The 27,760-nt window shown below is 46.4% G+C and overlaps 1 protein-coding gene across 1 annotated transcript in view; it reads left to right on the forward strand.

Moving 5' to 3' along the window:
• Positions 1-913: 913 nt before the first annotated feature.
• LOC136573315 (fatty acid-binding protein, liver-like) overlaps positions 914-27,760 on the forward strand; it is a 54,028-nt gene continuing 27,181 nt past the window's right edge. Inside the window, exon 1 of the mRNA XM_066574608.1 lies at positions 914-924. The gene's annotated coding sequence lies outside the window, so the exon portion shown is untranslated. The remainder of the gene's footprint in view (positions 925-27,760) is intronic.

A 27,760-nucleotide genomic window follows, 5' to 3' on the forward strand; every position in this document is an offset into this window, starting at 1 on the left:
GGAACTTATCCCTGTAATGTAAGGAGCTGTAAGACCTGCTCACATGTACTGACTGCGGACAGGATACGGATCCCCAACACACAGCAGGACTATAAGATCCCAGGGACATTCACATGTTCCTCGTCCAATGTTGTGTACCTGGTCCTGTGCAGTAAATGTCCTGTTGGGGGTCTTCATGTTGGAGAAATAGGACAGAAACTGAAAGCCAGGATGAGATCTCATCGCCACACGATTAAACACAGAAAGAGAGAATTACCTGTGGCTGAGCACTCTTCTAACCATGGACATGACATAGGAGATATGAGAGTTTTGATATTGAAGGATGGTTTCAAGTCACAAAACCACTGAAGAATTTGGGAATATAAATTGATAACAACCTTTGACACGCTGAATACTGGGTTAAATTATTCCCCAGGATTTATGCCTAAATGGGAGGTGTGAGACATTTATTGCTCAGATAAGACCCCCATCAACAGTAATTCAGGGACCATAAACTTTCACTCCCTTATCAGTGTTTAGCTAAAAATGTCAGTGTACCTCTTGTAGCAATTCTAGCCTGCCGACCTTTCCCCCCCTTCAACAGTGATTTAGGGACCATAAAACTTTCACTCCGCTATCAGTGCCTAGACAAAAAAAAGTTTGTTTTCTGTTGCAGAATTCCTTTTAAGTGCGAACCAATCACATCCATATCTGTGCCTTGTCATAAGTATGTATGTTATGTGTGTATAAATATCCATGCCTCTTCAGATCCAATCCATAAGCCTGAAGAAGAACCCTGCGTTGGTTCGGAAGCTCGCTATTATTACATCATGTATTTTTGTTAGCCATTAAAAGGTATCATATCTACAAGATTACGTGGTTTCTCTTGCTGGGAACAATCACATTTTGTATCCAGACAGAAGCGGTACTTCAAGATCTGCAGAAGTGACTTTGCTTGCTTATCTCCCATAGTACCCTTTTGGATTAGGGATGCTGTCCGATATGTATGTGGTTCTCTGGGCTATATGGTGATTTCTAAACTGCAGTCTTTAGTTCGTACTGTTCAGTCTGATGTTATAAGCCTATCCCATCAGCCACCTTTCCATCAAAGACCCTAGAGGAGAATAGTAATGGGTAATGGTTGGTTCTGGGAGATTGGGAGCTGTGGAAGATAAACATGCTAATTTCAGACTATCTGTATATAATTCCTATGGTGTTCTATCTGAACTAGATGGTGCTGTGGTTACTGATACAAATTGGGTTCCTATTGTGCCGGATAAAGTGATTAGCAACTGAGAAGTTGTTCTGCATGAAATATCAGGTGTCACTGAGCACCCATGTAGTTGATGGAATTACCAAGAAGAATGACCATGTTCCTGTTGGTGATTCAACCACTACAAGAGTTGTTATAGGACAGAATTTGGATTTGCTGAAGGGAAATAGGTGTCTTCCAGGTGGCAGTCAGTAGAGAGAGAGACGTATTGTATATATTGTTAAGGCCTCGTTCACACGGGCGACAGTCGCGTGATTTTATCGCGTTGCTGCAATGCTACAAATCGCATGTATGTGAAGCCCATGCTTTCCTATGGGTTACTTCACACATGCTATATTTTGTAGCATGAGATAACCTGACACAAAAACCTTGCTGGTCCCACGATATGCACGCAACTCATGAGGTTTTGTAGCCCATGTTCCACTATGGAGCCTTCCTCTGTGTTGCATCGCATTGCACAAAACACAGTTTTCGTGCGGTGCGATGCAATTTTGACAGTAGGAAATCCTATTGTCAAATCCTAAACTAAGCCCCAGCTATAGGAAAAAATAAAAAAAATACATATACATCACCTAACAAGCACTGTCCGCCCGGCCTCGTCTTCTCTCTGCGTCCCCAGCACTTGTCTTCTTCTCTTCTGGCCAGGGACTGAAAAATACCCGTCTCGTGGAAGCGCTGTCTCTGATTGGTTGACGCTTAGCCAATCACAGCCAACGCTTGATGAACTAATCACAGACACTCATCAAGTGCTGGCTCTGATTGGCTAAGCAACAGCCAATCACAGCCAGTGCTTCCAGGAGGCGGGGAGTTTTCAATCCCGGCCTGAAGAGATGAAGACAACCAGTGCAGTGGACCCGGGGAGCGCGTCTAGGTGATGTATATCGCTGCGATTTTCTTGCAGTAATGCCGTGTTGCCCAAGTGAACGAGGCCTAAGGCTGCAAGTAGGGATGGTGAGATTGATCTTGAGGGGCATCTAAATTATTTTGTCCCCAAATAATTTAGCTACGCACTAAAAGAATTCTTAAATGCACCCTCAGGCCTCCCTTACACAGACATTTGCAGTTGAAAAACGCTGCCTTTACTGCAAATTCAGCCCGGCTTCAGCATGCCTTATGCCAGCGATTTCCCTGGCCTACCATCAAGGCTGTGGGAGCTACCATTTTTTATTTTACTCTCTCTCTTTAAGCTACTTATATGTAATGGGGATATTTTTTCTAGCTTCGATGGTCTAGATTTTTTGACCTAGCACTGAGCTATTCAGACAGCGGCTGTACTCTTTATTGAAAGGGTTTTTGGATAGGAGGAGAATCCTCTCCTTCAGGTCCACGCTACCTACACACAGCCTGACTATCTGATTATTGTCAGAAATCTAAAAGCTGCGGTATCCATGTGTAAGACTTTAGGCCATGAGTACTAATTTTGTCTCATACCCCTAACAGTCCTTTTTTACTCAGCTTTATATACTGACAAGCTTCAACACTAAAAGAACTCAGTCTAGCTCTGAGGACAGCTCTAACAATTGAGCTATTCTCGTCTTTTCTCTATATTCTCTGAATCTTTTTAGAGATTGCATATTGGGTTTGGAGACCAGATGGGCTTCTGTATTAGCTAGAACCCATCAGTGAACCAGACAGGGTTAGGACATGATCCGCACCCCAGCTAGTATCTAAGTTCATCCCCTTATAGCTTTGAGAGAATCTTGATAGTAGATGTTCAACATTGGACTAACATCGCTTTGATTTTGATTCTACCTTGTTCTAAGCTCTATTAGATTAAAACTCTTCTTTAGCTGCTCTGTATATCTAAAATACGAATCCTCCTGAAGAGCCACACACATGGAGTGGCGAAACGCGTAGAGTCGAAACCGTTTATAGTTGAAGTAAACGAGCAGAATTATATACTAAAGAGCTTAACCACACAGCATACACAATCTGTACGAAGTTTTTAATGAGCTGGTCACCTACAGAGACATTCTCCATTGAAATTCATTACTCAGGAATAACATACTTACCTTTACATACCATTGGGGTACTTGGAGACACACTCTCTGTAGCATTCTATTTGAAAATAAGACCGTAGATTCAGTCTTTTTAGAAATTAAAACACTTCTATCCGAGGCCCCACCAGCCCAGGCACTCTCTATAAACAAGACCCTATCAATTTCTATTGAATGAATTTCACAAAGGGTCTTTAGTCTGAGTGACTTTAAGCGTGGAGGCCAGAAACGAGTTGTTAAGCCCGTATTGGCATTTCTTCTAATTCACCACTAGGCCTCTCCGCAGCCTACTGTTGGACCCTCAGTTCATCTGACACATTATTAATAACCCTAGCCGGTGGGGCTCAGACCGTATGTGTGAATGTTTGTCCAAGTGTAGTAGGTGCGCCACTTCCTCTTGTCTTGGCGACACCATTTGTGTGTGTTATACGTTGTGCCCTAAGTGTAGTTTTTAATGAAACTTCAATAAAATTTATCTCTTTTACGTTCGTCTTTTCTGTGACAGTACACAGACATTTGCAGTTGAAAAACGCTGCGTTTACTGCAGATTCAGCCCGGCTTCAGCATGCCTTATGCCAGCGATTTCTCCTCACCTAGCAGCTGCCGTCTGGGTCCCAGGCCGCTGGTCTCTGGTGCTGCTCCAGGTGTGTCCTGCACTGACAGATTATCTATTGCTGTAAGCGAGGTTTGAGAACCCCGCCTCCAGCAATAGATTGCTGTGATTGGGCATTGAGTCAGCGCCGAGAACCAATCACAGCCATTTATTCACTGTCTCAGCCAATCAGAGCTGGCGAGCTCTGATTTGCTGAGCCAGTCAATTCATGGCTATGATTGGTGCCATCTTGGATTTGAATGGATGACTTTCATCTGAAAAGCACAGCAAAATAGGATATGCTGTGATATTTTTTTTGCTCAGGCTGTTTGTACGATTAGTAGGTTGCATTTTAAATAATATGCTTTAATTACAACCAATTCTGGGTCGATTTTTACAGATAGACAATCAGAAGGAAAAATCGTTTGTATAAATATACTCTTAGGTTGGACTCATATGGTCAGATTTCCACAGCGTGCTGTGTGCACAAATTTTGCGCATGCAGTACGCAGTGACTAGAAGCCATTGATTTCAACATGCAATGTTTTAAGCTTTTTTAATTAAACATGAACTAGATTTTTTCACCAGCATACGTTGAGCAGACCCTCTATTTTTCACTTGCTTTATTCATGTGCAGAGTGGCCTCCGTACTAATAGTGACCCCTATATCGGCCCCAGGAGTAATAGTGACCCCACAGTAGCCCTAGTAGTATTATCGCTCCCCTATACCAGCCCCAGCAATAATAGTGACACCTCTACAGAAATCCCAGCAGTAATAGTGACTGCCCCCCAGTAGCCCTAGCAGTAATAGTGACCCCCCACAGTGGCCCCAGCATTAATAGTGACTCCTCCACAGTAGCCCCAGCAGTAGTAGTGAGCTTCCACAGTATCCTCAGCAATAATAGTAATCCCCCGCAGTATTGCCAGCAATAATAGTGACCCCCCACAGTAACCACAGCAATAATAGTGAGCCCCCAAAGTAGCCACAGCAATAGTGACCTCCCACAGTAGCCCAATCAATAATAGTGAGCCCCCACAGTAGCCCCAGAAATAATAGTGACCCCCATATTAACCCCAGCAATAATAGTGAGCCCCCACAGTAGCCCCAGCAATTAGTAACCCCACAGTAGTCCTAGTAGTAATAGTGGCTCCCACAGTAGTAATTGTGTCCCCTTAGACCCATATACTTACCTCTTCCTGTTCTTCACAGCACGGCTGCTAATCTCAGCATCTTAGGATGGGTCATCAGTAGCGGATTGGTGGCAGTCTGCTGCTCAGAACCCCTGCAATCACCTGCTCTCTGCACAGCACTTAATAAAGCTGGGGCGGACATCTACATTGGGATTGGAGCTGGAAGTGCTATAGAAGGTATGCCTCCCATTGAATTCAGTTGGAGTGAAGTATTCTATTAAGCTATGTTCACACATGGTGGATTTGCAGTGCAAACCCTCCACATGGAAGATCCACAGTGTTTATAGTAGCAGCAAAGTGGATGAATCCTATTGCAGAAAATTGCCTGCAGAGCAGATTTTGAACCCATAGTATGTCAATTATAGCATAGGATGCAAATATTTTGCAACAAATCCATCCTGTGTGGACATAGCCTTACACTTCTGGTTCCAACCACAATGCACACGGAGCAGTCAAGATCTGGCCCGCTGCAGTGAGTGCGGGGCCTGAGATCAGGTGATTGCTGGGGGGGGCCTGAGTGGCGGACCCCCGCCAATCAACTACTAATGACCTATTCTCAGGATTGGTCATCAGAACTAAAAGGAGGTAAATGCCTGGAATATACTTCTTAAAAGCTCCTTCACATGGGCCCTGCCGAAAATCATATGAACGAGAGGCAGCCGTGACCAAGCCACAGCTGCATGTTCCATTTATGCATCGGTTCAGACAGCCTGGAATACCGTCAGGCGGGAAAAGAGAGTTTAACTTTGCTAAACTGCCTATCCCTCTCCACCCCTTGCAGGCTATTGGGGAGGGGCGGGAGCTAGTATGTTACACTTCCACCCCCTCTCCTTGTTGGCAGCCGGCAGGGGGTAGAGAAGAGGTGGGAAGGAGGAAGAAGTTTAGTAGAGCCTCCGCTAAACTCCCTTCCACCTCCCTTTTCTGGCAGTTCTCATAGGCTCCGATATGAGTCTATAGGACCCGCCGCCGTTATCTGGCCAGCGTTAAAAAAGGCGTCCGGAATTCGCACCATATGCGCTTTCTTTTCCGGCTGGATGTTTTTATGCACCAGAAAATCGACCATCTGAACTGATGCATTGGAATCCAAGGCATCAGATGGTCGTGTATATCGGCCAGCCATGAAAACGCAGCCGATATATTCTCATGTAAATAAGCCCTAAAGTTGTAGCCAGACAACTCTTGGGGGTGTCTTATCTACTGAGGACATTAACTGTTGAGGAGGTGGGAAAGTTGAGCCACCCTTTAAACTCTAGAGCTGTCAGACCCCTGTCATTATCAGTTGATTTGGATGACTAAACATTGTGTATGGGGGCCTTAAAGCAACCCTCAGGGCCTGGACAAAGATGGCCACGCCCCTTCTCTAACTACCTGATGTACGCTGTGCATTAAGATGCATCATTAGTCTAAGACGCTACACCTCTCAGCAGTACCGGCCAGTCAGAGCACCATGTAGTGTCTTAGATTTCCAATGTGTACTAATGCACAGTGTACATCAGGTAGTCATAGATGTGGTGCAGCCATCTTTGTTTGTCCAGGATCGGAGGGTTTTTCTACGTTTTCACTGAATCACCTTGTATCAATGTATAATGTCTGTTCAGTCAATGTCTTTTTCTACAGTTTGATGTACATTTTATTTGCATCTTTGAGAATTGCACAAGTCACCTGAAGTTGGAGGTCTTTTAAGACTCTGGCCTTTCTGCCTATTAGTCTTTTCATCTACTCACATTAGCTCGTTATCACTGGGAACTAAAAGATTGTGGTCACCATGACCATTGATCTGCAGGACAAATATTGATGTTGAGCCAAGCTGTAAAGACAGAGATGACATCACCTCGCCGCTGATCAGCCCCATAAATCAAACCACTTAAGGCCCATTTAGACTCAACGATTCTCGCTCAAAAATCACTCAAAGCCGTCTTTTGAGCGAGAATCGTTGGTTCTAACTGCACTGACATCGTGCAGTTTTCGTTAACCAGGCACTGATCGTTGTCTTTCAGCATGCTGAAAAAGAAGAATCAGCCTTATCAGGAATTCACAGCAGGATATTATTGTTTCAGCTGTTATCATGCTCAGTGAACACAGCCAGGGTATGAAGAACGCAATGCTCCAGCTGTGTTCTGCATACTCTGCATGAAGCACACAGCTGTATACATCCATCATGATCCCCAGATATCAGACACACAGCTCTACTACATCCATTCTGATTCCCAGACATCACACACACAGCTCTGCTACATCCATTCTGATTCCCAGACATCACACACACAGCTCTGCTACATCCATCCTGACCCCCAGACATCACACACACAGCTCCGCTACATCCATCCTGACCCCCACACGTCACACACACAGCTCCGCTACATCCATCCTGACCCCCACACATCACACACACAGCTCTGCTACATCCATCCTGACCCCCACACATCACACACACAGCTCTGCTACATCCATCCTGACCCCCACACATCACACACACAGCTCTGCTACATCCATCCTGACCCCCACACGTCACACACACAGCTCTGCTAGATCCATCCTGACCCCCACACATCACACACACAGCTCTGCTACATCCATCCTGACCCCCACACATCACACACACAGCTCTGCTACATCCATCCTGACCCCCACACATCACACACACAGCTCTGCTAGATCCATCCTGACCCCCACACATCACACACACAGCTCTGTAGATCCATCCTGACCCCCACACATCACACACACTGCTCTACTACATCCATCCTGACTCCCACACACATTACACACACAGCTCTGCTACATCCATCCTGACCCCCACACATCACGCACACAGCTCTACTACATCCACGCTGACCCCCACACATCACGCACACAGCTCTACTACATCCACTCTGATCCCCAGACATCACACACAGCTCTGCTATATCCATCCTGACCCCCATACATCACACACACAGCTCTGCTACATCCATCCTGACCCCCACACATCACACACACAGCTCTGCTACATCCATCCTGACCCCCACACATCACACACAGCTCTGCTAGATCCATCCTGACCCCCACACATCACACACACAGCTCTGCTAGATCCATCCTGACCCCCACACATCACACACACAGCTCTACTACATCCATCCTGACTCCCACACACATTACACACACAGCTCTGCTACATCCATCCTGACCCCCACACATCACGCACACAGCTCTACTACATCCACGCTGACCCCCACACATCACGCACACAGCTCTACTACATCCACTCTGATCCCCAGATATCACACACAGCTCTGCTATATCCATCCTGACCCCCATACATCACACACACAGCTCTGCTACATCCATCCTGACCCCCACACATCACGAACACAGCTGCACTACACCCCCACACATCACACACACAGCTCTACTACATGCATCCTGATCCCCAGACATCACACACACAGCTCTGCTACATCCATCCTGATCCCCAGACATCACACACAGCTCTGCTACATCCATCCTGACCCCCACAGCTCCACTCACTCAATCCATCCATCTATTCATCCTGACCCCTACAGCTCCAAAAACACACACAGAGCACAGCAGAGTCCTACATTTACTGAGCTCCCCGTGGACTCCTCCCACACAGGGTATCACATGACATGACATCATCGGAGGTCCTGGAAGCTGCCGCCTCTGCTGGTCTGCGTGTCCCCTCATGACAGAACTGCGGCAGAAATATTAACTGGCGCTAGGGGACAGTGCTCCTTCTGCACTCACCTTGCTATGCCACTGCATCAAGGTACAACAATACCGACGTGATTTCCAGTCAGAGAGCCGCGGCACCCCGATTGGGAATTACTGGCCTAGTAGTTCAAAGGAGATGGGCGGGGCCCGGAGAGAATGTAGAGGAGTCAATGGAGGTGGACGGGGTCAGGAGAGACTGCTTTTTTTGTTCAACGCATCTTGCCGTCATCGGGAGCGTGCACACAAAGGGGGGAGAGCACAGGGCATTGTGGGAAGGCAGCACAACGGCACCATCTTTGAAAGCTCCTTTCAACATCAGATTACAATGTAAAAAACAGACATTACAGCTGATATTCCTGCCGTTTTGAGACCATGAATGCTGTGCTTTACAATGCTTAGTGAAAAGAAAGCATTACTATTATAAAAAAAAGTCACCCAGCGTGGCCCGACAAGCCCTTTCAGTTCTAGCTGATGATTCATTCCATGATGATTCATTCCATCGCTTTTCTTGTAGCTGAAGAACTCTCTCCACAATGATTTCCAGTGGAACATATGAACTGGAGAGCCAGGAAAACTTTAATTGTTTCATGGAGGCCATTGGTAAGTGACAATCAAGCTAAACTGAATGATGTGAAACGGAAATGTATACACTAGAGATGAGCGAGCACGCTCGGATAAGTCAGCTACTCGAGCGAGCCTCGCTCTTCTCAAGTAACTGCATTCTTGTCCAAGCGTCTTGAGTAACAGCACTCTCCCCCCCCCCCCCGCTCCCTCGTGCTGCCCCCCCAAGCATGCTCGGAAAAGAATGCAGTTACTCGAGAAGAGCGAGGCTCACTTGAGTAACTGACTTATCCGAGCGTGCTCGCTCATCTCTAGTATACACCTTTCTTCTCTTTCCCGATTTTCAGCATTTGAAACAAAAAGTGCTGCTGCCTTTCTGCCTGCTCCTGTACTGCTTATCTGGATTTCTCACCGGGGCCCCAGGATACTTTCAGCCAGCTGTTTGTTCAATTGTCACTACACCTGCTGTCTCTTCTGAAGTTTCCGGTACACTACAACAAATTATACAACTTTAGCTCCTCCCCTCAGCAAGGCTCAGCTCATTCCCCATGCAGATTGGCTAGGGGATTGAGCTGAGTCATTGGGCCGTTTTACCCCCTACTAAACTTTATAGTCTTTGAACCACCAATTTAAGACCTGGGCATGAACATATATAAATCAGTCCCTAACGCAGCAGGGGACTCAGGTTGGTTTGAAGATGCCTGGGATCTGGCAGCAGACTGTGGGCTAAAACACTGAAGTGGGCATGATGCTATAAGTCCCTGCCATCTTACTTCTCATTAGGCACTCAGGCACACTGGGAGCCATTGCATGAAACCAGACATCTTTGTATGCTGAGAAACAGGAACTTTAATGCTATGTAGGCAGAAGTAACTATGTCCTTTTGGTTGATGGCTATACCTACTATCCTGATGTTGGTCGTCTGCCCACATTGAGGCAGAGCTGCATATCCCATGGATGCCGTTGGGGCATATGCTCCCGAAGAATCTCCCATGGCTGGAGGCCTGTGGCATGCATCTACCAAGTGCAGATCTCTGCTGTACTGAACAGTTTCTGGGTTACCCTGGCGACTTCCGGTGTCAGTCTAGCCACACCATCCCCTCAGGGTGAGAGGAAAATAAAATAACTTATACAATCCACTAGGTGGCAGCAAACATCAAAGAAAACCTTGTACTACATTCATACAGGCTAGCATATGAAATGAACAGTGGTTAATGTAAGCTCATAAATTTTTGCTGGGGAGGGGTCCCAGTCCCATCCCAGTCCCACCCTCCTACACATACATAACACAAGGAGATTAAAACCATCACAGTTTATGTAGTGACCATTTTGGGACATCGTATATGGTGACAAGCCTCTATAGAGCTCCCTTGTACTCTGCCATGATGTATGGTAGGAAAACATCAGCTAGCATAGGCCTAGCTTAACTGGTTGATGCCCAAGAAGGTACAGATGCAAAACCAATTTAATAGTTTTTTTCTATAATGAGACTCTGATGTTTTGTAGACCTGACTCTTATATACAATGCCCACCAAAACCTTTCCTATTTTGATTAATTGGTTGGAATTTTCATCAGACTAGGGCTACACAGCAACTTTTGCCATGATGCAGGTCAGAGTGTAACTCTGTGATCCTCTAGGCAAAGAGAAGTCAATGTGGGTTGTATTGCAACTTGAAAGTTCTTGTGACCTGCAGATCGTAGAGGAAAATGTAACCTCACTAAATTTGTGTTCTGCCGCTCATGGTTGCGGCAACTTCTAAATCACACTGTGACTGCATTGAGTTCTATGAGATTAGAAGATCACAGGGCTATACTGCGATCTTTGGTTGCATGACCTGTTGTGGTCAATGTTGCCGTTTAGATCTAACCTAAATGCTTCCATCCAGGGGCGTAACTAAAGACTCAGGGGCCCTGGTGCAAAACGTGAGCTGCCCCCCCTCTACCTGTATCGGTACCCATACCTAAACCATGCTGCACAGAGACATAACTTAAAGCTTCTGGGGCCCAATGCAAAACCTGTAACAGGGTCCCAACTATAATGCTTTATTTATAGTACTGGGCTCCCTATATGGAGAAGAGAGGCCTTATGGGCTCCCTAAGGCTCCTGGGCCGGGGTGCAACCACATCCCCTGCACCCTCTATAGTTATGCTCTTGCTTCCATCGATTTCTATATACTTGTGGTATTTGGCAACAGGGATTGGTCTTTTATAACTCTGACTCTTCTAGATCAAGAACATGAGCAAGGCATTGTCAGACCTTGGCTTTGAAAAGTCTAACATTATCTTGAAGGCTTCCCAGGACCTTGTTGAACCTATGGGTTGATTTTCAATGTTCTTGGATTTAGGTCTCTCCAAGGAAATGATTAGGAAGGGAAAAGATCTGAAGAGCACAACAGAGATCAAGCAGGACGGAGATACATATGAGATGACAGTAACAAGAGGCGAGAAGAAAATAGTGAATACATTCATTATTGGAAAAGAGTCAAAAATTGAAATTCCTACAGGAGAGAAAGTCAAAGTATGGATATAATTGTCTTAGGCTAAGTTCACACAGGCGAGTGTAATATCGGGCCATGAACCTCGGCCAGATATCACGCAGCTTCACAGGTCTAACACTCTGCTCATTCTTTCTGATGCTGTCTTCCGTCCGCAGACAGCAGCTTCTCACACATGGCCCTGTGCTTTCCTGTTCTGCAGTAAAATTGACGCTTTCTATGTCAGTGTTTTGGCCAATCAACAAGCACCCATGGAGCATGCTCAATTATGCTGCATCAGAATTTGGCGCAAACTTTGGCGGATGCAATTACTTTGCCTATATTACACGAACAATACAGCCATTATAGTCTAAAATACAGATGCAACCGTATGTATTCTGCATTTATCGGTAACCTCTTCTATTTTTACTTGGTAGAGGGCAAAACCAATGAATGGAAATGTACATTCACGTGACGCTGGCATTAAAGACCTTTAGGCCTCATGTCCACGGGGAAAATCAGATCCGCTGCAGATTCTACATGGAGAATCTGCAGCGGGTCCCTCCTGCCCCGCGGACATGAGCGCCGAAAATAAGAATTTAAAAGCATTTACCTATCCGGCGCGGGCGGAGAAGATCAGCTGTTCCTCACGGCCGGATCTTCATTTTCGGCCGGCGGATGAATTCCTGACGCCGGCGGCACGTCGCCGGCACGTCGCCGACGTGCCGCGCGCATGCGCCGGGCACATCCGCCGAGCCGAAGCAAGGAAGATGCGGCCGTGAGGAACAGCTGACCTTCCCCGCCCGCGCCGGATGGTAAATACTTTAAATTCCTATTTTAGGTCTCCCGCGGATCCGGACGGCTTCCATAGGCTTCAATAGAAGCCCGCGGGAGCCGTCCCCGCGGGAGACCCGCACGAAAATGGAGCATGGTCCAGATTTTTCCATGCTCCATTTTTTTTTAAATCCCTTTTATTGACGATCCGCGGGTATTTATCTACCCGCGGGTGGTCAATGCATCCCTATGGGATGCGGATCCGCATGCGGGAGATCCGCTGCGGATCTTAAATCATATTTTGCCCGTGGACATGAGCCCTTAGAGATTGTATTTTATCTAAAATTCTATTAGAAATTAACCCTGGATGGCCTGATGCGTAATGTCCCAGAGTAGGAAGTTAGGATCAAGGTGGCTGTTGAGTTCCAACTCCCACCTGGGTACATAATGGTGAAAAAATGAAGTTTGCTATTCCCTAGTGTGGTGTAGTGATCCCCTTGAGAAGAGTCCAAGGAATTGGGAAAATTAAGTTATAACTCTCATTTATTAAACTTTCAGGTGGTGAACGGTCGGTCAGCATCCTTTTCCATCTGCACAGTCCAGTTCCATAGCACGTTGACCCCCTGGGATGAGCCCCTTACAATCACACCCACCTTCCATAGATATAGAGTAATTCTGGATTGACAACACTTCTGTAAATGCTTCCATAACTCTTTCCATTAGCCCTTTGGGCTTACCCAATCAATTCAAAGGGGAGCACCAGCCTAAACCATTCTCTTGCAGCATTTCTGCTATCCTGAGGAAGAACCATTAGTAATTTAGAACTGTACAACAACCCCTTTAAAGAAACTGAATTTGAAGACACTGCTCTGTAGAAACGTTTTATACTTTGGTCAGGTTCTGCATCTATGAACACTAACCTGATGAGGCAACCACTGGTTAGCACTTCTTTTGTTTCTTCAAGACTACACCTAAACATGATGGCAATAAGATAACACTAGCAAGCGAAGACATACACCTTATCATCGAATGTCCTGGAGATGAACACATAATTGTGAGTTGTTTGGTGTTTGTTTGTGTTCTCACTCCTTCCTTCAAGCTTAAAGACATATTCCAGTCATTGGGTAAAGTTTTCACCCATCCAGTAACTATTTACATCAGCTCCATTATAATGAATGAAGTCAGGGCTGCACATGTGCGTCCAGCAGCCCACTCTACACTACAGAAATGGAAAAAGGGATTGTGAACTTGAAATGGGGGGAGACAGGTCTCCCATTCTGAGATTCATGATCAGACCCCCACGATCAATCAGTTTGGTTTTTTTTACTCTTCCATTGGATGGGTGAAAACTGTCATTTTACCCACTGACTGGAACACCCCTCTAGAGGAACTGGTCACCAGGTTCATGCCTACTGCCCCATGTATGTGTCCTGAAATGCTGCAATGTTTCAAACTAAAAACACTTTTTGCAGTTTGACTTGGAACAGATCTGAGTCAGCGGCGCTGGCCTCTCCCTGCCCACAGCATGCTGACTGACGGCGGTCTTCCTAGACACGAGAGAACGGTTGGTCTTCATGCCGCAGGTGGGGAGAGGCCGGTGCCGTCCACCTCTTTGACGTGAAGCTCCAAGTCACTATATAGTTCTTACTCTGGAACCCCACAGCGTTACAGAACAACACATGGGGCAATGGGCACACATTAATCGCGTAGGACTAGAGATAAGCGAGCACCAAAATGCTCGGGTGCTCATTACTCGGGACGAAATTATCGCGATGCCCGAGGGTTCGTTTCGAGTAACGAACCCCATTGAAGTCAATGGGCGAGCCGAGCATTTTTGTATATCGCCGATGCTCGCTATGGTTTTCATTTGTGAAAATCGGGGCAATTCAAGAAAGTGATGGGAACGACACAGCAACGGATAGGGCAGGCGAGGGGCTACATCTCAAGTTCCCAGGGCCCACTATTAAGCCACAATACCGGCAAGAGTGCCCCCCCCCCCCCCTCCCAACAACTTTTACTTCTGAAAAGCCCTCATTAGCAATGCATACCTTAGCTAAGCACCACACTACCTCCAACAAAGCACAATCACTGCCTGCATGACACTCCGCTGCCACTTCTCCTGGGTTACATGCTGCCCCCCCCCCGCACGACCCAGTGTCCACAGCGCACACCAAACTGTCCCTGCGCAGCCTTCAGCTGCCCTCATGCCACACCACCCTCATGTCTATTTATAAGTGCGTCTGCCATGAGGAGGAACCACAGGCACACACTGCAGAGGGTTGGCATGGCTAGGCAGCGACCCTCTTTAAAAGGGGCGGGGCGATAGCCCACAATGCTGTACAGAAGCAATGAGAAATCCAATCCTGTGCCACCTCCATCTGGAGCTGCACACGTGGGCATAGCAATGGGGAACCTATGTGCCACACACTATTCATTCTGTCAAGGTGTCTGCATGCCCCAGTCAGACCGCGGTTTTTTATAAATAGTCACAGGCAGGTACAACTCCACAATGGGAATTCCGTGTGCACCCACAGCATGGGTGGCTCCCTGGAACCCACCGGCTGTACATTAATGTATCCCATTGCATTGCCCAACACAGCTGAGGTAACGTCGTGCTTAATGCAGGTGGGCTTCGGCCCACACTGCATGCCCCAGTCAGACTGGGGTTCTTTAGAAGTGGACACATGCAGTTACAACTCCGTGTGGACCGACAGCATGGGTGGGTGCCAGGAAGCCACCGGCGGTACATAAATATATCCCATTGCATTGCCCATCACAGCTGAGGTAACGTCGTGCTTAATGCAGGTGGGCTTCGGCCCACACTGCATGCCCCAGTCAGACTGGGGTTCTTTAGAAGTGGACACATGCAGTTACAACTCCGTGTGGACCCACGGCATGGGTGGCTCCCTGGAACCCACCGGTGGTACATAAATATATCCCATTGCAGTGCCCAACACAGCTGATGTAACGTCAGCTGTAATGCAGGTGGGCTAAAAATTAATTGGATTACACTGTAGGCGAGGGCCCCCAAAAATTGGTGTACCAACAGTACTAATGTACCTCAGAAAAATTGCCCATGCCCAACCAAGAGGGCAGGTGAAACCCATTAATCGCTTTGGTTAATGTGGCTTAATTGGTAACTAGGCCTGGAGGCAGCCCAGTTAAAATAAAAATTGGTTGAGGTGAAAGTTTCAACGCTTTAATGAGCATTGAAACGTATAAAAATTGTTTACAAAAATTATATGACTGAGCCTTGTGGGCCTAAGAAAAATTGCCCGTTCGGCGTGATTATGTGAGGTTTCAGGAGGAGGAGCAGGAGAAGGAATATTATACACAGATTGATGAAGCAAAAAGGTCCCCGTTTTTGATGGTGATAGAGAACGATGCTTCCATCCGCGGGTGCAGCCTACGTATTGCTTAGGTATCGCTGCTGTCCGCTGGTGAAGAAGAGAAGTCTGGGGAAATCCAGGCTTTGTTCATCTTGATGAGTGTAAGCCTGTCGGCACTGTCGGTTGACAGGCGGGTACGCTTATCTGTGATGATTCCCCCAGCCACACTAAACACCCTCTCTGACAAGACGCTAGCCGCAGGACAAGCAAGCACCTCCAGGGCATACAGCGCGAGTTCAGGCCACGTGTCCAGCTTCGACACCCAGTAGTTGTAGGGGGCAGAGGCGTCACCGAGGACGGTCGTGCGATCGGCTACGTACTCCCTCACCATCCTTTTACAGTGCTCCCGCCAACTCAGCCTTGACTGGGGAGCGGTGACACAGTCTTGCTGGGGAGCCAGAAAGCAGGCAAAGGCCTTGGATAATGGTCCCCTGCCTGCGCTGTACATGCTGCCTGATCTCTGCGCCTCCCCTTCTACCTGGCCCTTGGAACTGCGCCTTCGGCCACTAGCGCTGTCGGATAGGAAGTTTACCATCAGTTTGTCCACCAGCGCCCTGTGGTATAGCATCATTCTGGAACCCCTTTCCTCTTCGGGAATGAGAGTGGAAAGGTTCTCCTTATACCGTGAGTCGAGCAGTGTGTACACCCAGTAATCCGTAGTGGCCAGAATGCGTGTAACGCGAGGGTCACGAGAAAGGCATCCTAACATGAAGTCAGCCATGTGTGCCAGGGTACCTGTACGCAACACATGGCTGTCCTCACTAGGAAGATCACTTTCAGGTTCCTCCTCCTCCTCCTCTGGCCATACACGCTGAAAGGATGAGAGGCAAGCAGCATGTGTACCCTCAGCAGTGGGCCAAGCTGTCTCTTCCCCCTCCTCCTCATGCTCCTCCCCCTCCACCTCCTCCTCCTCCTCCTCAACGCGCTGAGATATAGACATGAGGGTGCTCTGACTATCCAGCGACATACTGTCTTCCCCCGCCTCCGTTTCCGAGTGCAAAGCGTCTGCCTTTATGCTTTGCAGGGAACTTCTCAAGAGGCATAGCAGAGGAATGGTGACGCTAATGATTGCAGCATCCCCACTCAGCATCTGGGTAGACTCCTCAAAGTTTCCAAGGACCTGGCAGATGTCTGCCAACCAGGCCCACTCTTCTGTAAAGAATTGAGGAGGCTGACTCCCACTACGCCGCCCATGTTGGAGTTGGTATTCCACAATAGCTCTACGCTGCTCATAGAGCCTGGCCAACATGTGGAGCGTAGAGTTCCACCGTGTGGGCACGTCGCACAGCAATCGGTGCACTGGCAGATTAAACCGATGTTACAGGGTCCGCAGGGTGGCAGCATCCGTCTTGGAGTTGCGGAAATGTGCGCTGACCCGGCGCACCTTTCCGAGCAGGTATGACAAGTGTGGGTAGCTTTTCAGAAAGCGCTGACCCACCAAATTAAAGACATGGGCCAGGCATGGCACGTGCGTGAGGCTGCCGAGCTGCAGAGCCTCCACCAGATTACGGCCGTTGTCACACACGACCATGCCCGGTTGGAGGCTCAGTGGCGCAAGCCAGCGGTCGGTCTGCTCTGTCAGACCCTGCAGCAGTTCGTGGGCCGTGTGCGTCTTCTCTCCTAAGCTGACTAGTTTCAGCACGGCCTGCTGACGCTTGCCCACCGCTGTGCTGCCATGCCGCGCGACACCGACTGCTGGCGACGTGCTGCTGCTGACACATCTTGATTGCGAGACAGAGGTTGCGTAGGAGGAGGAGGAGGAGGGTGGTTTAGTGGAGGAAGCATACACCGCCGCAGATAGCACCACCGAGCTGGGGCCCGCAATTCTGGGGGTGGGTAGGACGTGAGCGGTTCCAGGCTCTGACTCTGTCCCAGCCTCCACTAAATTCACCCAATGTGCCGTCAGGGAGATATAGTGGCCCTGCCCGCCTGTGCTTGTCCACGTGTCTGTTGTTAAGTGGACCTTGGCAGTAACCGCGTTGGTGAGGGCGCGTACAATGTTGCGGGAGACGTGGTCGTGCAGGGCTGGGACGGCACATCGAGAAAAGTAGTGGCAACTGGGAACCGAGTAGCGCGGGGCCGCCATCATGCTTTTGAAAGCCTCCGTTTCCACAAGCCTATACGGCAGCATCTCCAGGCTGATCAATTTGGCAATGTGCACATTTAACGCTTGAGCGTGCGGGTGCGTGGCGGCATACTTGCGCTTACGCTCAAACAGTGGAGCTAGCGACGTCTGGACGCTGCGCTGAGAGACATTGCTGGATGGGGCCGAGGACAGTGGAGGTGAGGGTGTGGGTGCAGGCCAGGAGACGGTAGTGCCTGTGTCCTCAGAGGGGGGTTGGATCTCAGTGGCAGGTTGGGGCACAGGGGGAGAGGCAGTGGTGCAAACCGGAGGCGGTGAACGGCCTTCGTCCCACCTTGTGGGGTGCTTGGCCTTCATATGCCTGCGCATGCTGGTGGTGGTGAGGCTGTTGGTGGTGGCTCCCCGGCTGATCTTGGCGCGACAAAGGTTGCACACCACTGTTCGTCGGTACCGCACTGGCTCGGCCTGTGCCCACACCCTGACTTGGGCCTCCGCGTCCTCGCCCGCGTCCACGTCCTATAGGCCTACCCCTACCCCTCAGCATGGTGTATTACCAGTAGTGCAGAAACAGAATGCTGTAATTAAATGTGCCGCTTATTGGCCTGTGGTTGGAGGCTGACTTCGCTTACGGAACGCCAGGAAATAATTTTGCGCAAGCCTGCTGTAACACTTAGCTGGCTGCGTATGAATTAGGAGGACAACTACACCCAGCACAGACCCAGTACACTGAGGACAGTCACAGGCAGCCCAAATAGATTTTTTTCCCCAAATGTTTTTGGAAAGGCCCACTGCCTATATACACTGTATATGTCTTCTCTCTCTGCGTCACCACTACTGGCCCTGGAGTATGTCAAATAACTGCAGACTGTTGCACTGTGGACTGGAATACAGCGGTGATGTAACAGCCAACACAGAGCCAGGAAATAATTTTGCGCAAGCCTGCTGTAACACTTAGCTGGCTGCGTATGAATTAGGAGGACAACTACACCCAGCACAGACCCAGTACACTGAGGACAGTCACAGGCAGCCCAAATAGATTTTTTTCCCCAAATGTTTTTGCTAAGGCCCACTGCCTATATTCAATAAATATGTCTTCTGTCCCTGCCTCACAATATATGTCTTCTGTCCCTGCCTAACCACCACTTCTGGCCTTGGAGTATTACTGCAGGGCGCAATGCTCTGCACGGCCGATATACAAAAAAAAAAAAAATGTGCAACACTGCAAAAAGCAGCCTCCACAGTACTGCACACGGTTAGATGTGGCCCTAAGAAGGACCGTTGGGGTTCTTGAAGCCTAAAATACTCCTAACACTCTCCCTATAGCAGCTCCGGCACCAGCAGCACTGTCCCTGATCTCTGTCAGAATGCATCTGTGGCAAGCCGCGGGAGGGGCCGATTTTTATACTCGGGTGACACCTGATCTCGCCAGCCACTCACTGCAGGGGGGTGATATAGGGCTTGAACGTCGCAGGGGGAAGTTGTAATGCCTTCCCTGTCTTTCTATTGGCCAGAAAAGCGCACTAACGTCTCAGAGTGAGAAGGATATATATGTATATATATATATATATATATATATATACATATACCCTTGTAGGTAGAAAAGAAAACACTGGAATATATACATTTACATAGATATAGTTATGTGCCTTTCTTTTTATGTATACTAACTTTATTCTCATTTGTACTAACTCTATGAAAAAACTTAATACGTCGCCTTATACCAGATATTCCAAGGCTTTGCAAGGCTGAGAGAGATGTTTCTAGAAATTCAGAGATGATACCGAACCAGACACGAAGGCCGCGTGTACTTGGCTGTTTTCCCGGAGGCGCCAGTATCAAGATAATGACCTTTATATGATTTTCAGTGTCTCAGGCCGGAAATCCGGACTTCCCATATATGGAGAATGCATGCTTGGCCGTTTTCTTAGAATTAAGTGGGTGATTCTTTGCACTGGAGTTAATTGAATACGTGATTTTCTGTACATAAGCCAGAGGCGCCGTAGCAAGATAACGACTGTTTTCACTGTCTCAGGCCGGAAATCCGGACTTCCCATATATGGTTATAAGCCCATCACCCATTCCTGGTGATGAGACAAAGGGTATAAGATCTCATGTAATCTGTAATAAAGCACGGCGAAGCGCAGTCATGTCCCGTGTGAGGAATGATACCAGACCTCTGTGTGGTGTTTCTTTCTTTACGGCCGGCAGCGGGGCAAGTGGGGTGGGCCTGATTGGTGCTGTACTTAGAATATTACCCTGACAAATGGCGCCCAACGTGGGGCTCGACAAAACCGGAGCTTACAATGCATTCCACCCGGATCCGCGCCGCGGAGAAGCCGTCCTGCTGCAAACCGAGCCTGGTCAACTCACTTAGAACTCCAGGTAAGACCAGCATATATTTATGTTGTGTTTTACGCTGAGAGTCTTGCAGCAGGACTGACTATCTGTGGTTTGTGACCGGACGGGTTGGGTTAAGAGTTCTACACGGTAACTCGTGTGGGCTCCGGGTTTGCCGTCATGGACCACTGACCGTGATATGCGCACCAATCAGTCACCCAGAAACTAGTCTGTAGTTTATTTGTACTTTGAAGTCCGTAGTGTTTTAGCAATAGTGAAGGTTGTTTGTTGTATCTGCAGAATTTTTTTTCTCTTCTCTTACTTTTCATTTGGTCTCACAGACGAAGGAACCCTCCGTTTGAGTTTATTTAGTCGTTAATGGTTTAGCTGAGAGGGATGCACTCTGTGAGACAGGTCCCATAGACGAAGGAACCCTCCGTTTTAGTTTAGTTTAGTTGTTGATGGTTTAGCTGAGGAGAGGGATGCACTCTTTGGGACTGGTTCCATAGAAGAAAATGGTGTCTGGGAGGAGGTTTTTAGGACCGAGAGGTGCCTTGGAAGATCAAGGTTTGCTAGAAAGTGCTGGAGGAGGAGGAGAGAGAGAGACAGTCAGAGAAAGTTAAGTATGTACACATTATTTGTTTAAGAAAGTATCCGTAAGTGAAATGTTGAAAAGTACAGTAAGTGATCAAGAGGGCGTCAGGAGAGTGTCTATTGAAGGTTATATTGGCAGTTAGGTAGGGGAGAGAAGTATGAGGAACAAGCAAGTCGAGAAGAAAGTTACAATGCATGTGATTTGTTGGCAGAGAGAAGAAAATGTGTATAATACAAGATAGATAATAGATATGGATATATATGTGTGTATATATATATATATATATATATATACTGTATGTGCAAATAGTTAACTGAGCTTACTTTTAGATGAGAAGGCTTGTTGACATGTAGCTGCAGTCTTCAAGGTCAAGAGATAACGAAAGCAGAGAAAATGCAATAATAACGCTGGATAATATCTTTGCTTGCTGTAAAGGAATGAAGGCTTGAAATGAATTTAATTAATTATACTGTCTTAGTAGGCAGGAAATATAGCAATTTCTAAGGTATATTCTTACTTATACAGGGGTTGAAAATGAAGAACATGTTGCGCTGTATTTATGAGTTCAAATGCAGGGAATAGTTAAGCTATAACAATTCAGTCTGTGTTTCATATTCGTAGAGAGATAAGACATGTTTTGAAAAGGTGGGGGCTTTCAGACTTCACTTTTTGTTCAGGGTCAAATACAGAGAAAGAAAGACAAGGGGGGCTGAAAAATATCCACGTATTCTAAAATACTTCAGCGTTTAATACAGCATATAATAGCTTCAGTAAATAAGAAATATAGAATGTCTCAGCAAACTTTTTCCCATAATTTGTCAAAAATAGCACTCACCTCCAATGTTTTTCAACTGATGTATGTATGTTTGTCAAACTTTTTTTTTGTCTGTGCATCTGCATGTACTGGTACACCTTCAATGGGGGGTGACGGAGCAGACTTGAGAGCATGGATGGATGAGTTAGTGACCCGTGTTCGGGCTGTGGTGAGTGTGTGATGCAGGTATTGACTGGGGATAAAAGTCCTCCCCATGCATGGGACTTTGCTTGGTTGAGATGTGGACGTGTAGACTGTTAAGCTGAAATGAGCTGGAAGAAAGACGCACGGAGCCAATATCGAAGGGGTGGAGCTAGAAGATGTAATAGTACGTAATGTTTCATCCCTCTTGTCCACAAGGGAGGGGTGAGGTGCTTGAGCAGCTAGTAAAAGTTTTTTTTGTTTTTTTTTTCTCCTGTCTCAAATTTGATAAGACATTGCAGGCAGGAACAGACTAATAATGAATTCACTTAAAGGAATATCACATTTCAAATATTAATAGGTGTTTGTAGATTATTCTGCCCCGGTGTAACTCATGTTTCTGTTATAGGTGCTAACATCTTACAGGCCTTATCTGCATCCATCAAATCTTTTTACAATGTTGTACTACCTTGAACCCGGCTACTATTCTTCCAATTGCGTACCCGGGTTCAAAGGGGGGGAGGAGAAGGCACAGGTGATTTAGGTATTGCAAGTCAGCCATTTTTAAAATTTTTTTGCAAGCCATTTTTAAATTTTTTGCAACAAGGTTCTGATCTTTTTGAAATATAATACCAGCCTGATTGTCTATCATTGATGCAACAAGAAAATTTAAGTTTAAAAAAAAAAGTTACTGAAAGCCCTTGTTAACAATGCATATTTTGAGTTGTTTTTTTATAGATGGTTCCAGGGTGATTGACGACTCCACACTGGATATGCAGTGGTCACACAACAAGATGTCCTAAAAGCAGAATGTCTCCGCATGTCGCAGTACAAGAAGCGGAATTAAAAGCACTCACGGAGGCGTGTAGAGTGGAGGAAGGTAAGACGGCAAACATTTACACTGACTCCCGGTATGCATTTGGCATAGCTCATGATTACGGCCCAACATGGAGGGCCAGACAGTTTTTTACCTCAGCAGGACAGCCAATTAAGAATGATGCAACGGTGCAGATTCTCATGGGGGCCCTACTTCTACCTGACAAGGTGGAAAGCTCACACCAATTCCTACACCGGAGAAACAAGAGGCAATGCCATCACAGGCCACACAGCAAAAGCAGCGGCCCTGAAGCCATGGAAGAAAAGAAGAGAAGAAGAATTTGACAATAACTTTGGACTTTGACTAAACCTTGGACTTTGATATGAACTTGGACTTTGATAAAAACTTGGACTTTGATAAAAACTTGGACTTTGATAAAAACTTGGACTTTGATAAAAACTTGGACTTTGACTAAACTTTGGACTTTGATATGCTAAAGACTTTACAGTTACAAGCCAGCAAGGAAGAAAAGGAAAAATGGACTAAAAAGGGACGGCATATGGTGAACAGTCAACAGCACTTGCCCACGACGGTCCCTGTGCTCAATGATGGCCCAGCTGATGCACAGAAAGACGCACCTCTCAAAGCAGCAATGATGTCGACGCTTGAACGAGGACGGGTGGCTCCTGGGTTTTCTGTAGCTGCTGCATCATTTGTCCAATTTTGCATGATCTTTGCCGTAAAGCAACAGGGCAGAAGTAAATTTGCCACATAACGCTTGCCTAGACCACTCTACCCATTTCAGGGATTGCAAATTGGCTACACTCAGCTCCCACTTGTTGGGAAGCATGAATATGTGCTTGTTGTTGTTGTTGATGTTTTTCAGGTTGGAGACCTACTCTGTTACCAAAGTAAATAAGCAGGTAACTGCACGGAAGCTCATGAATGAGGTAATCTGCAGATATGGGGTACCGGAAGTGATTGAGTCAAACAAAGGTATACACTTCACAGGTGAAATAATGCAACACATCATGTCTGCTTTGGGTATATTCCAGGCTTTTCACACACCCTACCATCCGCGGAGTAGTGGGAAAGTAGATACAAAAGGCAATGAAGAAAATGGGTAAATTTTGAATTGAGTGTCTTCTATTAGTTTTTCTTTTTCTCCGGAGGATACATGCCACAGTAGCTGAGTTTGGGGAATGATTTTCTTGTTAATTTTGTCATAGGTCTCTCCAAGGAATTGTTAGTAATGCATTCTGCAGTCTCTGCTTTTCTCCCAGGTCCTACAGGTGAGTGTCACTATCTGAAACCAGGTGACAGGGTCTATGTGAAAGAGTTTGAGAGAGAGACCCGGTTTAAAGGTCCTTACCAGATGTTGTTCACCACCCCAACTGCAGACAAGCTCGAAGGAAAGCCCACTTGGATCCACACTTCGCACTGCAAAAACTAATGATCCTGCATATCCTTTACATGCTATAATGTGGTACAATTCCTCTAACACACACCTTTGACTACTGTACACTAGCCCCCTGTTTCAGAACAAATTAATACAATCAAATGTGCAATATGGAGACTACACTGAGGGTGACAATCCAACACCGCATCGTGCTAAGAGAGAAGTTGACGCTCCAGGTGGTAACTTTGATCCACATGTATACATAGATGCAATAGGAGTGCCAAGGGGAGTGCCAAGGGGGGTGCCAGATTAATTTAATTCTAGAGATCAGGTTAAAGCAGGTTTTGAGTCCTTATTTGCTTTTGTCACTGTTAATAATAATGTAGATTGGATGAATTATATCTATTACAATCAGCAGAGGTTTGTAAACTACACCAGAGATGCTTTGAAAGGGTTAGCTGACCAGTTAGGGCCCACTGCATCCATCGCGTTCCAAAATAGAGTGGCCCTGGATATGATTTTAGCAGAAAGAGGTGGGGGTATGTAATTTCCTGTATGTGTATTATCCCTTTGATCAAAAAGAGTATGAGTAAGGGACTGGATAATGTGACCAACGTTTCCCTTGTTTGAAAAAAAATGAAGAGCCAGTTCCGATAATGCCAACCAGATACGTTACCAGAAGAATGGAGAAATGTACTAGTACTGTGCCGCCTCAGTCTCATAAGATGGACTGTCAGTGGACTTCCCATTTGCCTAGGGAAAGTGCAGAAGACCTTAGGTTCCGGCGAGGTCACCCTGTGGGGTGTTAACTCGTACAGATAGAGGGTATGGATGCCCGGAAATAAGCCCAGGGAATCCATGGCCTCCTTCTGAGGTGAGGTAGGGATCCCTGCCTTTTAGGAGTAGGGACTTACGGGCAGTGGAGAAACCCTGACGCAAGGGAGAGACGACCGAGGAAGAGTGCGAGGCCTGGTACTTGATCTCCATATTAAGTTTTTTAGGGGGGTTTGAGAAGGATATATATGTATATATATATATATATATATATATATATATATATATATATATATATATATATATATATATACCCTTGTAGGTAGAAAAGAAAACACTGGAATATATACATTTACATAGATATAGTTATGTGCCTTTCTTTTTATGTATACTAACTTTATTCTCATTTGTACTAACTCTATGAAAAAACTTAATACGTCGCCTTATACCAGATATTCCAAGGCTTTGCAAGGCTGAGAGAGATGTTTCTAGAAATTCAGAGATGATACCGAACCAGACACGAAGGGCGAGTGTACTTGGCTGTTTTCCCGGAGGCGCCAGTATCAAGATAATGACCTTTATATGATTTTCAGTGTCTCAGGCCGGAAATCCGGACTTCCCATATATGGAGAATGCATGCTTGGCCGTTTTCTTAGAATTAAGTGGGTGATTCTTTGCACTGGAGTTAATTGAATACGTGATTTTCTGTACATAAGCCAGAGGCGCCGTAGCAAGATAACGACTGTTTTCACTGTCTCAGGCCGGAAATCCGGACTTCCCATATATGGTTATAAGCCCATCACCCATTCCTGGTGATGAGACAAAGAGTATAAGATCTCATGTAATCTGTAATAAAGCACGGCGAAGCGCAGTCATGTCCCGTGTGAGGAATGATACCAGACCTCTGTGTGGTGTTTCTTTCTTTGCGGCCGGCAGCGGGGCAAGTGGGGTGGGCCTGATTGGTGCTGTACTTAGAATATTACCCTGACAAGAGATGAAAGTGAAAGTAACCCGAACATCGCGTGGTACTCGTCACGAGTAACGAGCATCTCGAACACGCTAATACTCGAACGAGTATCAAGCTCGGACGAGTACGTTCGCTCATCTCTACATAGGACCTTAAAGACCTTGCATGACATTCTCATGCTGTGCAATGTGCATACGAATGCGATGCAATGTTTCCCACTGAAATCAATGAGAAACGCTTGTGATCTGTTAGTGTGTTTGAAACTCACATCGGAGAATCACAATTTTACAGAAGCAATGCGTTTTTGAATCAAACTCCTCATATCTGTATGTAAAATGCATGAAAAACACCCCAATAGCGCATTGCCCATGTGAATGTAACCTGATTGTTGCCTGAATTATTACTGGAAATGGCGAATTCGGTCGACAGTCGTCCCGTGTACAAGCGACTGTCACAGGGCACCGAGTGACAAATCGCTCAACTGTCAGTTGCTTTGTTTTTGAATACAAAGCTAACTGTCGGCCCGTGTGAACAGGCAGCTCATCTAGGAGCGACTGCAGTGAATGGAGGCAGGCGGCCAGAAGAGACCACCGGCGCGCTTGCCCTCCATTCATGGAATGACTATAACTCCTGTGTAAAAGCAAAGGAGTGATAGTCGGTGGGGCGGCTGCCGGGTGCTCATGCGCCAACAGTTGTCCTGGGTCACAGGGACCTTTTCAAAGCTCTTGGATAATTTACAGAAACCATGTACAAAAGTAGCAGCTGTGTAACCAATCCAGCTCTGCTCCATAATACTTTATGAGCGACTATAGGCAATCACATATTATAACATGGCTACATATGTAATAACTTCCCTGATTGTGTTTTTATCCCTTAGACTATCACTAAGGGAAACATCATCTACATAAGTGTGAGCAAGAGAATGAGCTGAGAAGGCGGAATAGATAAGACGTCTGTATTACTCTTCTTGTGTAAAATAAACTAATGCAAAAAAGGAAAAACTGGGCTTGTGTTTAATAGATAATATCCTCATCATATGTTATGGGTGGTCAGATATCAATGCAGGATATGATGCAGCAGACGGAGTAACCAAAATGGACTGGATTTATTTTAGAACCGAGAAATAAAGGCCTTTTCACACTTGTATTTGCTGATCCGTCGTGAGAACAGCAAAGCAGTTTCCATTTTCAAGCCCGTAGAAATGTGTTGAAGCAGAAAACCTTCCACTTCAATCTGTTTCTGTGTTTTTCTGTCTTCATTCTGTTTTTTTTTTTGCTGGATCAATAGTCCAGACTACTCCGCTTTCATTTTCAGTTTCAAACTCAATAATTTTTTTTGGTCTTGTTGCATTGTACTTACTGGTAGGTGGCTGAACTGGACTCCTGCTTTTCAGTGGTTCCTCTTCAACGAATGTGGCTCAGTAGTTAGCACTATTGTCTTACAATGCTCAAGTCCTGGGTTCAAATCTCCCCAAGGACAACCTTATCAATTTTGAAAGCCTCGCTACAACGATCACCCTTGGTCAGATCTGATCCTACAGTTTCGGCAGTGCTAACAACTGAGGCACCACACCTTGTAACGTTGGTTCACATCTCATTATGGACCATATCAGCAGGAAGGTTGTATGTTCTCATTGGTTTTCTTCTCAAGCATGGTGGCTCAGTCATTAGTACTGCTGCCTTACAGGGCTGGAGGTGTAGGTTCAAATCTGACCAAAGGTAATGTCTGTATTGAGTTTTTCAAACTTGATGCTGTCCTTAATAAGATTTGACCCCAGAATTGTAAGACAACAGTGCTTACCACTGAGCCATTGGTCCACCAAAAATAAGTGTCTTCTAGTTCCACCCATCTGCCACTAAGTACAATGCATTAACGAAAAATCCATTTA

This window comes from Eleutherodactylus coqui, chromosome 7 (assembly GCF_035609145.1).
Source record: "Eleutherodactylus coqui strain aEleCoq1 chromosome 7, aEleCoq1.hap1, whole genome shotgun sequence".
NCBI classification, from domain to species: Eukaryota; Metazoa; Chordata; class Amphibia; order Anura; family Eleutherodactylidae; genus Eleutherodactylus; species Eleutherodactylus coqui.